The following is a 12,572-nucleotide window of genomic DNA, read 5'->3' on the forward strand; positions in this document are numbered from 1 at the left end:
CCCCCCCCCCCCACCCCCTCCATCAATGGGATCTACCAGCATAGTGGTCTGAAAAGGGTGCACAAAGTCATTGAGGAGCTCTTACACCAGGCTCAGGAATAACTTGTCCCCACGTGCATCGAGAATGCTGAACAACTAAAGGAACTGCTCACATGAACCATCTGTACACTCATATTCATGAAACAATATTATTCATTTGTATGTTTGAATACTTATCCTGCATGTGTGTTGTTTCTCTGTATGTGTGTTCTGCCTGATTGTGTGTCTGCATGTTTTGCACCGAGGAACAGAGAATGCTATTGCATTGGGTTGTACTTGGACAATCAGGTGACAATAAACTTGAAATCACAGTTAAGGTGAGCAAACCAATTGAACTTGCAGACTCCATTCCAAATCATGAATAAAGTTTTGACACGTTCCTCTCTTGATCTACAAAAACCATTCAAAATGCTGGAAGGGACTGACCTTGATCTCAGTCACACGTTATTCATGATTTACAACAATAACAACCAAATCTCCAGTACAAAACTATTGTTCAACATGGAAATCATGACCCTTGAGAAGGGATGAAAGAAAAAAAACAAACAGCATTATCCAATAAATTACAACAAATTAAATGGATGGATACCTGAATTTTGAAACCTTGGTCCCCCCCCCCCGAATGAACCCTTTTTAATTAAATGAGTCATTGATAGAAGTAGAGGAAGGTTAAGTACCATAATGCACTGAGCCTATTATAACATAGTTGGCAAACAGACAGTGAGATTGGATAACAACTTTTCTAGACGTGTGCTCTGTCTGCCAGTCCAAGGGAAAACTCCCAGAAACCATCCATTTCAATTCTCTGAATCATTCCCACCCAACATGACTGTCCTCGGCCTCATCAACTGTCAGGGGTAAACTTCAGCAATAACACATAATTCCTCCTGGACGGCCTTAAATCCAATGGCACGAACTTTGAATTTTCCAACTTCACCACCTACTATCTGTGCATAATACCAACTATTCTTTTTAAAATATTTTTATTTATATTTTACAAAATAGTCAATTAAACAGCATAATTATATGATGTGCTACAAGATTATTAAAAAAATTACAAATAATTCTCACGATAGGAATTCCAGACCACAATCATGTCAATAAATGTAACAACAAAAAAAAGAGAAAAAAAATTCAAAACCCTTTCCTCTAAGCAAGGTTGAAAGGTGACATGTATGAATTAAGTGCCACCACCCCCACCCCCCCCCCCCATGAGAGGGATGAGACCATGCCAAAGTTCCAGAACAAAACTAACTCTTGAGATTATTGCAATAGCCCATAAATGGGCCCCATGTCTTTTGAAACTTAATATTTGATATTCATTATATTATAGCATATCTGATTTTTTTTAAAAAAAAACACCAACTATTCTAGTTGCAAATTTAATTCAGTAAATGCCCTTTGACAGGGCAGCAAGTTGGCACAGCATCTCAGGCTCAATGCTGTCATTCCTTGCTGCCTGTGTGGGGTTTGCCTGTACTCCACATCTGCATGGGTTTTCTCAGGAGGCTCGGGTCTCCCCTAGCTCCTGGCAGGCTAAGTGCCAACTGTAGAATTGCTTCTTTTACATAGGAGATGAGATTAGAGCTTAAATATGAATGGCCGCATGTTGGCCAATAATAGCAGAATTCTGTACTGGACCATCCCAAACATTGAAGGTATTTCAAAAGGTTAGAAATTCTGCGCTCTATCCAACTCGAACAAGATGCTCATAATAAGCCTGATGCTCCAAAGAAACGAACTACCACTCATATTACCACATATTGGTGGGGGGGGGGGGGGGGGGGGTGAGGGGGAAGGGTGCACAGCTGCACTGCAGGACTTTGTGAGACCACACCCCAAGAGCTGTTTCAAGTCCCTACAATGGTCACATAAACAGAGGAGTCCACAAGCTGAGTGACTGGCAACATCAGAAAGTACATTGAGGATGTCACCAAGATCAAATGCTTCACAACCAGAGCGAACAAAAAACCATTGGTTGGATGCAGAAGTCCGGGCATTTCTCAGTACTCACAATGCTGCCTTCAGGACAGGAGCCAAGATGACACAAAGGTAAGCCGAGGCCAACCTCTCCCATGCAATCCGGAATGAAAAACGTGGGTACGCACAGAAGATGCGTTGCCAGGTGTGTAGCACTGGTGACACGAGGTGCATGTGGCAAGGGATCAAGACCAGAACAGATCACAAGACCACCTTATGAGATCGTTGAGGACCCCTTCCATCCCGCACATGGCATCTCTCAGCTGCTCCCATTGGGGAAGTACCAGAGTGTATTAGAACAGGCGAGCTGAGGAACAGCTTCTTCCCACAGAGAATGAGAATGCTCAGACAAACTCTCTGAGACCCTACTATTTATGTAACAATATTTATTTATTTTTGTATTTGTATATATGTAGTGTGCACGTAGTGTTGGTATGTATGTCTGCATCTAGGATCAAAGATCGCTGTTTTGTCAGGTTGTACTTGTACAATCAGATGATTATAAACTTAACCTATTATGAGTACAATAAAATGAAAATGATGGAAAACCAAGGTGTGGCCTCTTGGTATGAGGATGTGCCAGTCAATTTTTAAATGTTGATCACCACCATTAACTGGCAGAGGTACGTTATAAACACTGTTCTGAAAAGAAGTGTGCCAGAGTAGGAAACCTTGGGAGAGCTGAGAACCAATCCATCTCTAGAACTACTATAGCACAGAAACAAACCCTCCGGCCCTTCTACTGTGTGCTGAACTATTATTCTGCCTCGTTCCACTGTCCTGCAACTGGTCAGCTTCCCTCCATACTCCCTCCCAAACATGCACCTGTCAATATCAAGATTGGCCCTCCATTCACCAATTCAGCTGGCACATGATCACGCCAATGCATTCGGATTCTCTTGAACTACAATCGCAGCAGCTGTAGACTTCCTTGAACTAAAAGGTTGATTGTTCATTTCTCTCCATGGATGCTGCCTGGCCTGCTGAGTCACTCCAGCTGCTCATTGCTTCTCATGCAGGCTTACTAAGTGGTTCAGGGAAAATCTGTTTAGCCCTTTACACTCCATAATCTCATTTTGCTCCTCTTATTACATTGCCAGTCTCTGAATAGCTTTGTATTCCCTTTTCTCTCGTACTATCATCTCATTCCATTCCGAAATCAAAGCTATTTTTTCCAATCACTTCTGTAATTTTTGATTCCACATGGTAAGCAGAGAAATTTCTTCTTAATTCCCAACTGGATTTATTAGTAAGTGCCTTATATTTATGACTTCCTGGTTTTGGATTTTCTCAACAATGGGACCATTTGCTCCACAGATATTCTGTCCAAACCATTCATAATTTTTAAAGGCCTCTATTTGGTCTCCTCGAAGTCTTCTTTCGAAGAAAAATGTTCCAGCATTTAATATTTTCTGGGACCTGTAATCTTTCAGTTCTTCTACCACCCTTGTAAATCTGGTTTTGCACTCTCTTCATTGACCCGACGTTATTTTTTTAATAGCGCGGCAAAGAAAGATCTGCATTCAGTGTCCGTTATTTAAATATCCAAGTCAGTGGAGGTTCAGCGAGACCCCATACAAAACTGACACACTGAAAAGTTTGAGTACAATCAGATAATTTTGTATACCCAGAGTACAATTAAGAGAAACAAAGTACATTTTCCACTTCTACACTTTCTCCAGATCTGTCGTTTTTTTTTAATTCTAGCTTTATCCAAGAATAATCAACAAATAAAGATAGATGCAAGATAATTATGTCATTTGCTGAGAACAGGACTTATTTAAACATTAAAAAAATACAAAATCTCCACCTCAATTTCCAACAACACACATGAATGATTCATATTGTTGAGGTGGCTGAAGATCTAATTTCACAATTGCACTCCACTTAATCCTGGCTACATCAATAAAGATTAGGCCCAGTTGAATGACAGCATAAAGCAATGGTGTTCGGTCCTATTTCCCTGCGCTGCATCACTGGTTCAAAGAACCATCCTAAAGAAATCAAATGAGCAACAAATTAAATTTATTTCTCAGGACAAACTGTTTGCTGGCCACATTGACACTCATCACAAGGATATCAGAATTATTGCGTGCAACCTGAATATAAATGATCAAGCATGTGTCTTTATGGAACGAAAATCAAAGTTTATGTTTGAGCAAAACTGCAAAGTACAAGATGTAAAATTTATCTCTGCGTCGTGCATAAAAACCAAAAACACACACAGCTGTTTACGAGATACGTGAAACACGAAAGTCTGCAGACGTTATGATTGTAGTAAAAACACCAAAATCAGCAGGTTCAGGAGATCGTCCAAATCACATTTATATTTTTACGGCACCTTGTTTCACATCTCAATAATTGTAATATTTACAAGGTGCATTTCCAACCAATCGATCACATTCAACAGAGATCATAATCATTAATGACTCGCATTTAACAAAACTGTTCTGAAAGTAAAGGCTGAAGTGAAGAGTGAAGCCCACAGGAACCAATTTCCTCCGAAAGCTCCTGATAGACAAAGTGACAGCACATTGCTTTCCAGCTTCAATTTTTGGAGCATGTGAAAAATGTTGTGGTTGCTGGTATGTGGTCCAAGATGAGTCATAAATCTTCCTTTATCTCCTTCATGGTGTTAGCAGAAAAGGATGAGTTGCTTTTTTCCATCTCATTCACATGTCTATCTGTCTGTTATCCATGCCCTTGAGCAAAGATTACTGATGCCCTGCCTTTGATATATGACACATCACACAGCAGCTTTTCATTGAGTGAATTAACCTGGAAAAAATGCAAACCTGTCTGCAGTTTGTTCTCAAACTTCCTCATAATTCTTTTGGACTATCTGGCATCGTCTCTCATCTAAAACAAAGCAAATATTGTTGGTGACTTAAAATTACGTTGATTCCTATGTATGGTATTCAAGATTCAATTTATTGTCATGTAATAAAGACAGTGCAATATTAAACAAAATTTGTTTCTGTTCGCCATAATGTAGATGGGGATTCGCCATCGGCAGAAACTGCCCGAAGCGCCTCTTTAAGTCAGAGAAAGAGAAGCAAAAGGGAGTCCACCCCCACCACCGAGTCACCGAGGATTCGCGTTCAGTACTCCCGCAGCCGCAGAGTCCAGTCCAGACCATCAGCAGCCTGAGCTGCAGATCCAAACCTTCGACCCGACCAGGAACCCTATAGCGCCGTCTCGCATCCCAGTTCCGATACCTGGTACCCCCTTCAGCCAGGATTAAGCCAGCAAATCTCTCAACTGCAGTCGCCAGCAGCCCACGGCCCGTATGGTTGCTCGTCCTGTGTGTTCTTCAGCAACAGAACCCCTTCAGTGGTCCGTCCCTGTAGTCATCGGCCCATGGGTCATCTCCTCAGCTTCTCCTTTTCAAACAGTGGTGGTGGTGGTGGGGGGGAGAGCGGGTGTCATTGCCTCGTTTTCTGGTACCCTGCGCCAGTCCTCTGCTTCCCTGGAAGTAACTGCTCATTTCTGCTGCTAATCATAAGCGGTGTCATCTTGGGTGCAGATCCCATGGTTGCAGTATTTTTAAATAAAACCACTGTGGGCACCATTTACAGTCTGTTTAAAGCCTTTACAGATTTCAGATGTATTGCCAAAATACAAACATGACATTACATGCAACCCTGAGATTCAGAACTGCCATTTATTGGTAGTGCAAAAAATCTATACACAATGTACACATACAAACAGATAACAAATGCAAACAAGCTGACTGTGCAATACAGAGAGAATTTTTAAAAAAATCAATAAAGTGCACAAGTAAACCCTGATTGAGTTTGTCATTAAGGAGCCTATCTGTGGAGGGGGAGCAGCTGTCCCTGAACTTGGTGGTGCGAGTCTTGTGGCACCTAGACCTCTTTCCTGATGGCAGCAGTGAGAACAGACTGTGTGCTGGGTGGTGCGGCTCCTTGATGATTACTGCTGCCCTCCGACAGCAGCGTTCCCCGTAGATGTCCTCAATAGTGGGAAGGGTTTTGCCTGTGATATCCTGGGCTGTGTCCACTAGCTTCTGGAGGGCTTTACACTCAGGAGTATTGGTGACCCCATACCAGACCGTGATTCAGTCTGTCAGCACACTTTCTACCAAACATCTGTAGAAATTTTCCAGGGTTTCTATTGTCATACCAAACTCCTGAGGAAGTAGAGGTGCCACATTATAATTATATTACAATGTAACCTCCGACACAAATATTCCCAATGTTATCACTTTGCTAAGCTAAGGGTCTAATATAGCATTGTTAACACTAAACACTGACATCATTGTGTCTCCTTCTTTAACCATGCAGCTGAAACTAAATTAAAAGGTATATTTATATCTCTTCTTATTAAACATAATTTCCCTCCACTCCAGTTCTGTGGGTTCTAAGCTGATGAAGACCAATGTGTGAAACCCATTCCCCTTCCAAGCTCTGCCATGGATGGGACAAGAGGCGTGGGCTATTATAGTCACAGAGTTCAACAGCACAGAAAAGGCCCTTTTACCCAACGTATCCACACTGGCCAAGTTCATCCCAAATCCCTCTTAATCTTTCCTCTCCTCCTCACTGCAAATTAACAAAGGCACACCTCAAGTATGCATGCTTCACCCACACCTCTACTCTATCTACCTGCATGACTGTGTGGATAGACACAATTCAAATGCCATCTACTCATTTGCCAATGACACAATTACAGACAACAAAAAGGAAGTAAACAGAAGTGAGGTAGATTAGCTCCTTGAGTCATCTGACAGCATCCTCCCTGCATTCAACGTTAGCAAAACGAAGGAACTGGACTTCAGGAAGAGGAGAACAAAACCAGTTTTCATTGAGGGGTTAGCAACTTCAAATTCCTGGGTGTCAACATCTCAATATCAAACCTGGGGGCCTCATATCGATACAATCATGAAGAAGGCTCATCAGAAGTTATACAACGTTAGGGGTGTGAGGAGATTTGGTTGTCACCAAAGACTGCTGCAAATTTCTACAGGTGAACTGTGGAGAGCCTTCTGACTCTGGTAATGCACAAGATAGAAAAATTCAGCCAGTGCCATCTACTGAGAACATCCACAAGAGGTGGTGTCTCAGAAAGTAGCTTCTACCCTCAAGGACCCTCATCTCACAGGCCATGCCCACTTTGCAGTGCCACCATCGAGGAGGTACAGAAGTCTGAAGGCAAACACAGCTTCTTCCCCTTCACCATCAGATTTCTGAATGGACAACGAACCACAGGCATTACCTGACTTATTCTATTCTTTTGCATGAATTTGTTTATATTTTTAAAATGTAATTTATAGCAATTTTTGCACCTAAAATGCACAATAACGCTGGTGAAAAAAAAAGACTTTTGTGACATACTCATGACAAAAAATTCTAATTCCGATTCTGACTCTTGAATATTACAGTTATCTCCCCCACCCCCCAACCCCGCCCCCACCCCCCAATCACATCCTCAGGAAGATCTTTCTTATAGTCAGTTTGCTTACATGTCTTTATTTGTTTACATGTGAACGTTGAGTACATTTTTTTTGCACTACCAATAAGTGGTAATTCTACCTCACCTGCAAGAAAATAAATCTGTGACATCATCTGTGTACTCTGACAATAAATCTGAAATAATTCAATGTAGCACCAACTTCCCTGTGAAAAATGTAACCTCTCAGGCCCCTTTCCCCTCACCTGAAATCTGTACATCCTGTTTTTGATTCCCCTCCCCTGGGAAAAAGACGGGATGATTTATCTTGATGAATGTTTGTAAACCCCAGTAAGATCATCCCTCAGCTTCCTAATCTCCAGGGAGAAAAGTGCCAGCCAATCTACCTCTTTTCAAATTGTTTTTTTTTTAAAAATATACATACAGCACAGTAGCAGACCCTTCCGGCCCATGAGCCTGTTCCAATTGACCTACAACCCCTGTATGTTTTGAAGGATGGGTGGAAACTTGAGCACCCGGAGGAAACCCACACAGACTCAGGGAGAATGTACAAACTCCTCATAGACACCACGGGATACGAACCCCAGTCCTGATCACTGGTGCTGTAACAACATCATACTAACCATGCCACCCCCTCTTTATAATGGAAGCCCACAAGACCTGGTAACATTCATGCGACTCTTCTCTGCACCAATTCCATCTTGATATTATCTTTCCTCTTGCTGGGTGTCCAGAACAGTGCACAATAATGTTGATGAGAAGGGGCATCATCCCTCTGCTATTTTCACAATGCTTGCACAGTCCTGGGGTGACACAAAGGGTAGGTCTTTTACACAGAGAGTTGTGGGTGCCTAGAATGCCTTGCAGAGGGGTGGTGGTGGAGGCTGGAACAACAGGTGCACTTAAAGAACTCTAAGACAGGCACATGGATGAGAGAAAAATAGAGATAGGAAGGGTTTCATTTTTTTGGGTTGGTTGGCACAACATCATGGGCTGAAGGGCCTGGATTGTGATGTAATGTTCTTTGTTCTGATTCATTAACATCCCAAATGCTTCTGCTCCATTTTGAGCAGGTCATCAGCTGAGGCCCCCCCTCTCCCCCACCTATTTGAGGAACTGTTACATTTTTGAGCTCCACCTGTTACAGAGTTCAGAGTCGTGCTTTTGCTTCAGGTGTCTGATGTTGGGTTCGGGAAGGAAATAACGTGGCCTGTTCATTGAGCTCTCCAGGCGTAATCTGAGACTCCGTGCTGGGGATCTAGGGTGAGGAGAGGTCACCCATGCAAGTTCACTTCTGCTGCTGAGAGACAGGAAGGATTTTGTATAGGCGGCATGCGTCTCCGCCAAGCTTAGCGATAACCGAGGCTCCTACTGGGTCAGGGATTTATTGCAACACCAACACTCCCACCTTGACAAGCTGTAGGTTGAACCCACAACATAAGCAAGCTTCCAGGCAAATCTGCAGCATGGAATTGGCAGGGTGACCCCTTTTAAGACCATAGGACTCAAGAGCAGAAGGCGGCCAATTCCGCTTATCGAGTCAGCCCCACCAATCATGAGCTGGATCCATTCTCCCACTCAGCCTCATTGCCTTGTTTCCTCCCCATAACCTTTGATTCCCTGACGATTCTGATAGCAATCAATCTTTGCCTAAAACATACCCAATCACCCAGTCTCCACTGTTGCTGGTGGTGGCAAATTCCGGAGGTTCACCTTGTGAGTGGTTGAACAATTACAGGCCTCGAAAGCACCCACAAAAAAAAATAAACAGGGACACACCTGAAGAAACAGAAGAGACTTGGATCCATTGCAGCCATCTGTATGGTTGAAGCATCCAGTAGAATTCACAGATCAGCAGAACATTTCTACCTATTGTGTTCAAAAGAGGTTGGATGGGAATCAAGGACAAATAGTTGCCTTTATTTACACAGGGGGATTCACAGACTAACGTACACGGCACACAAGCACGGTATTCCAAGAAGCAAGGGTTAAACGTATACAGTACCAACCACCCACTGGCACAGAATAGCTCATAACAAATAAATGAATTACAAATGACAAGAACATCAAATGAACCTGGTTTCCAGCATCAACCACGGCTCAGGATCCAGGACTGGCCCTTCGCCCTCCATGCTGCCTGTGGCTTGTAGCCTAGACTTCAGAGATGGTTTGAAGGCAGCAGCAAACAATGAGAGAGAAAGAGCGACTCCATGTGCTGCTTTTTCAATGCAGGGCCTGCCCATGTGACTTGCGAGGAGCAACCTCACGTCAGCCTCATCTGACCACTGATTAGCACCTGGAGTTCAGTTCACACGTCAGCTGCAAGGATCAATCAGGAGCCTCACAGGTGGGCTGATCTAATCCTTGATTGGCAGGTGAGGGGACTTCTGACGAGGCTCCAGCCAGAGAGGTCACTTGACCCTCCTCAATCTGCACTACACTGCCACAGACAGACTAATGAGGGAATCAAGGGAAATTGGAAATTGTTTCTCATCCTCCAGAATTAGTATAATTCAAACACTTTAAAAAAAAAATTTGACTCAATTAATTTTCAGCTTCTGCCCAATTTACATGTTGTTGAATCCAAAGAGAAATAAGTTAAATTGCAGACATTGAAGTAACCTCTTTCTAATTTAAACTCTCATCTCAGGGCGACAAAAGTATTCATAAAATAGATCGAATAACAGTGAAACACGTTGCTTCCGGTTCCACGTGAAAATTCTGGTTGGCCGATCGGAAAAAGAATCTCAGGGTTGTATGTGTTGTCATGCCTGTACTCTGACAATAAATCTGAACTTTGACCCTGATTTAGGGCTCTGGTTGGGGAGGGCAGAGAGAAACGGCGCAATCTCCTTTGCCTTTGAATTTAAGGTTATCAAAGCTGCTTTCATCTAATACAGTGACTCTTGTTTCATTTATGGAAACCGTGAAGTAGATTCAATGTTTATTGCCCACTATTTTCTTTGCTTGGCCTGCACTGAAGTCAAATTAAGACAACCACCCCTTTCCTTTTCAGTGCTTACAATCAAAAGAAGTGTAAATTTTCCTTAAAGGAAGCGAAACGGGTCACCACTTGATCACATTATCCATGGGTGGCATAATCCTTGTGGCAGATGGTAAACGAGGGCTTTTCCCATTTATCTAATCACAAGGTATAAGAGCAGAAGTAGGCCAATCGGCCCGTCAGGTCTGCCCTGCCATTGAATCATGAGTTGATCCTTATCACTCAGCCCCACTCTCTGGCTTTCTCCCTGTAAAACTTGATGCTCTGACCAATCAAATACCTGTCAATCTCAGCCTTAAATGCACCCAATGACCTCGTTTCCACTGCCGCCTGTGGCAACAAATTTCACAGACTCACAAGCCTCTGGCTGAAGAATTTTCTCCGCATTTCTGTTTTATCCTGAAATTTTGTCCTAGACTCCTCTACCATGGGAAACAACTTTGTCACATAGAACCATAGATGACGACAGTCCAGAACAGACCCCTTCAGCCCTTCTAGTCTGTGATTTTCCCTCATCCCACTGACCTGCATCCAATCCATAGCCCTCCGTACCTCTCCCATCCATTTACCTTCCCAAATTCTTCTTAAATGTTAAAATCGAGCCCACATTCACCACCTCGGCTAGCAGTGGTGTCAGGCATTTGACCAGGCCTTTCAGCATTTGAAATGTCTTGAAGGTACCCCCTCATTCTTCTCTACTCCAGCAAGTAAAATCCAAGAGTTGACAAACTTTGCCCAGATGCTAACCCTTTCATTCCCGATATTCTAGTAAATCTTCTCTGAAGTGTTCAATGCTAGCAGATCCTTTCTCAAATAAGACACCCAAAACTGTACACAGTACTCCAAGTGAGGTCACACCAACACTTGATGGAGTCTCATCATTATATCCCAGCCGTTATATGCTATTCCTTTCGAAATGAATGCCAACATTGCATTTGTTTTCCTCACTCAACCTGGAAGTCAACCTTTAGAGTATCATGCATGAGGACTTCCAAGTCCCTTTGTACCTCCAAATTTTGAATTTTCTCCCCATCTAAATAATAGTCTGTCCGTCTATTTCTTGGACCAAAGTGCATGACTGTGCTCTTCTAAACATTGGATTTCATCTGCCATCTCTTTGCCCATCCTCCTAATCTATCCAAACCTCTCTGCAGCCTTTCCGTGTTCTCAGCACCACAGTTGGTGTTATCCATAGATTTAGCTGCAAAGCTCTCTATACCCTTATCCAAATAATTTATATACAATGTTAAAAAGAAGCAACCCCATCATGTTCCTGTGGAACATCAATAGTAACAGGCAACCAACCCAAATAGGATCCCCTTATACCCAGTCTCCGTTTCCTGCCTATTAACCAACACTCCCCGTGTTACTATCCTTCCTGTAATTCCATGAGCTCTCATCTTGTGGCACCTTGTCAAAGGCCCTTTGACAGTCCAAGTGCACAATATCCACTGCTTCCCCCTGTCCTTCCTGTTTGTTATCTCCTCAATACATTGTTGTAGGTTTGTCAGGCATGATTTTCCTTTAAGGAAACCAGGCTCACTTGGACCCCCTCTAAGTACTCTGTAGCTTCATCTTTGACAATTGATTCCAACATCTTCCCAACTACTGACGTCAGACTAATAGGGCTATAGTTTCCACTCTGCTTTATAAAAACACCTCATTCCAAATCAATTAAACTTCAAATTCAATATACTTGGCACTGAACAATGTACAAAGTATACCTCATCTGGCCAAGTCCATATTCCTTCATAATTGTTCATCAAACCTTCCACCTTTTACACTTACTTTAAAATTGAACTTGTCCTCTTTCATAATTTCTGAACTAACAATAAACAAAGATGAGTAAATGCAAGAAGACTTCATCCGCTGGAATGGTTTTCAATCTTTGTCAGTTGTGATGTACAATGCAAGTGTTGTTGCATGAGCTCTCAATTTGTAAATGACACCCTTAAGGAATACAAGGATTATCTTACAACCTGTGATGCAAAATAGATGCAGTGAGGAAGCAGAACTTTAAGTTATATCTTAAAGTGTCTATATAAAATTAAAGTTATTTTATTTCAGAAAGGCTTTATTTGGTCCTTATTGTGGCATTAGCATTTTATTGGCAGGA

General features: G+C 42.5%; 1 protein-coding gene and 1 long non-coding RNA gene across 7 annotated transcripts in view; both read right to left on the reverse strand.

The window, feature by feature from the left end:
* Nucleotides 1-12,572, reverse strand: part of lrmda (leucine rich melanocyte differentiation associated) — an 860,999-nt gene that overhangs the window by 544,380 nt on the left and 304,047 nt on the right. The gene's annotated exons all lie outside the window — the stretch shown is intronic.
* LOC138737540 (uncharacterized) lies at nt 3,877-9,318 on the reverse strand. Its single transcript, XR_011341007.1, has 3 exons — nt 9,232-9,318; nt 4,815-4,878; nt 3,877-4,013 (listed from the first exon to the last, which is right to left on the reverse strand). It is a non-coding gene; the product is annotated as an uncharacterized lncRNA (long non-coding RNA).

Source organism: Narcine bancroftii, chromosome 6, assembly GCF_036971445.1.
Source record: "Narcine bancroftii isolate sNarBan1 chromosome 6, sNarBan1.hap1, whole genome shotgun sequence".
NCBI lineage: Eukaryota > Metazoa > Chordata > Chondrichthyes > Torpediniformes > Narcinidae > Narcine > Narcine bancroftii.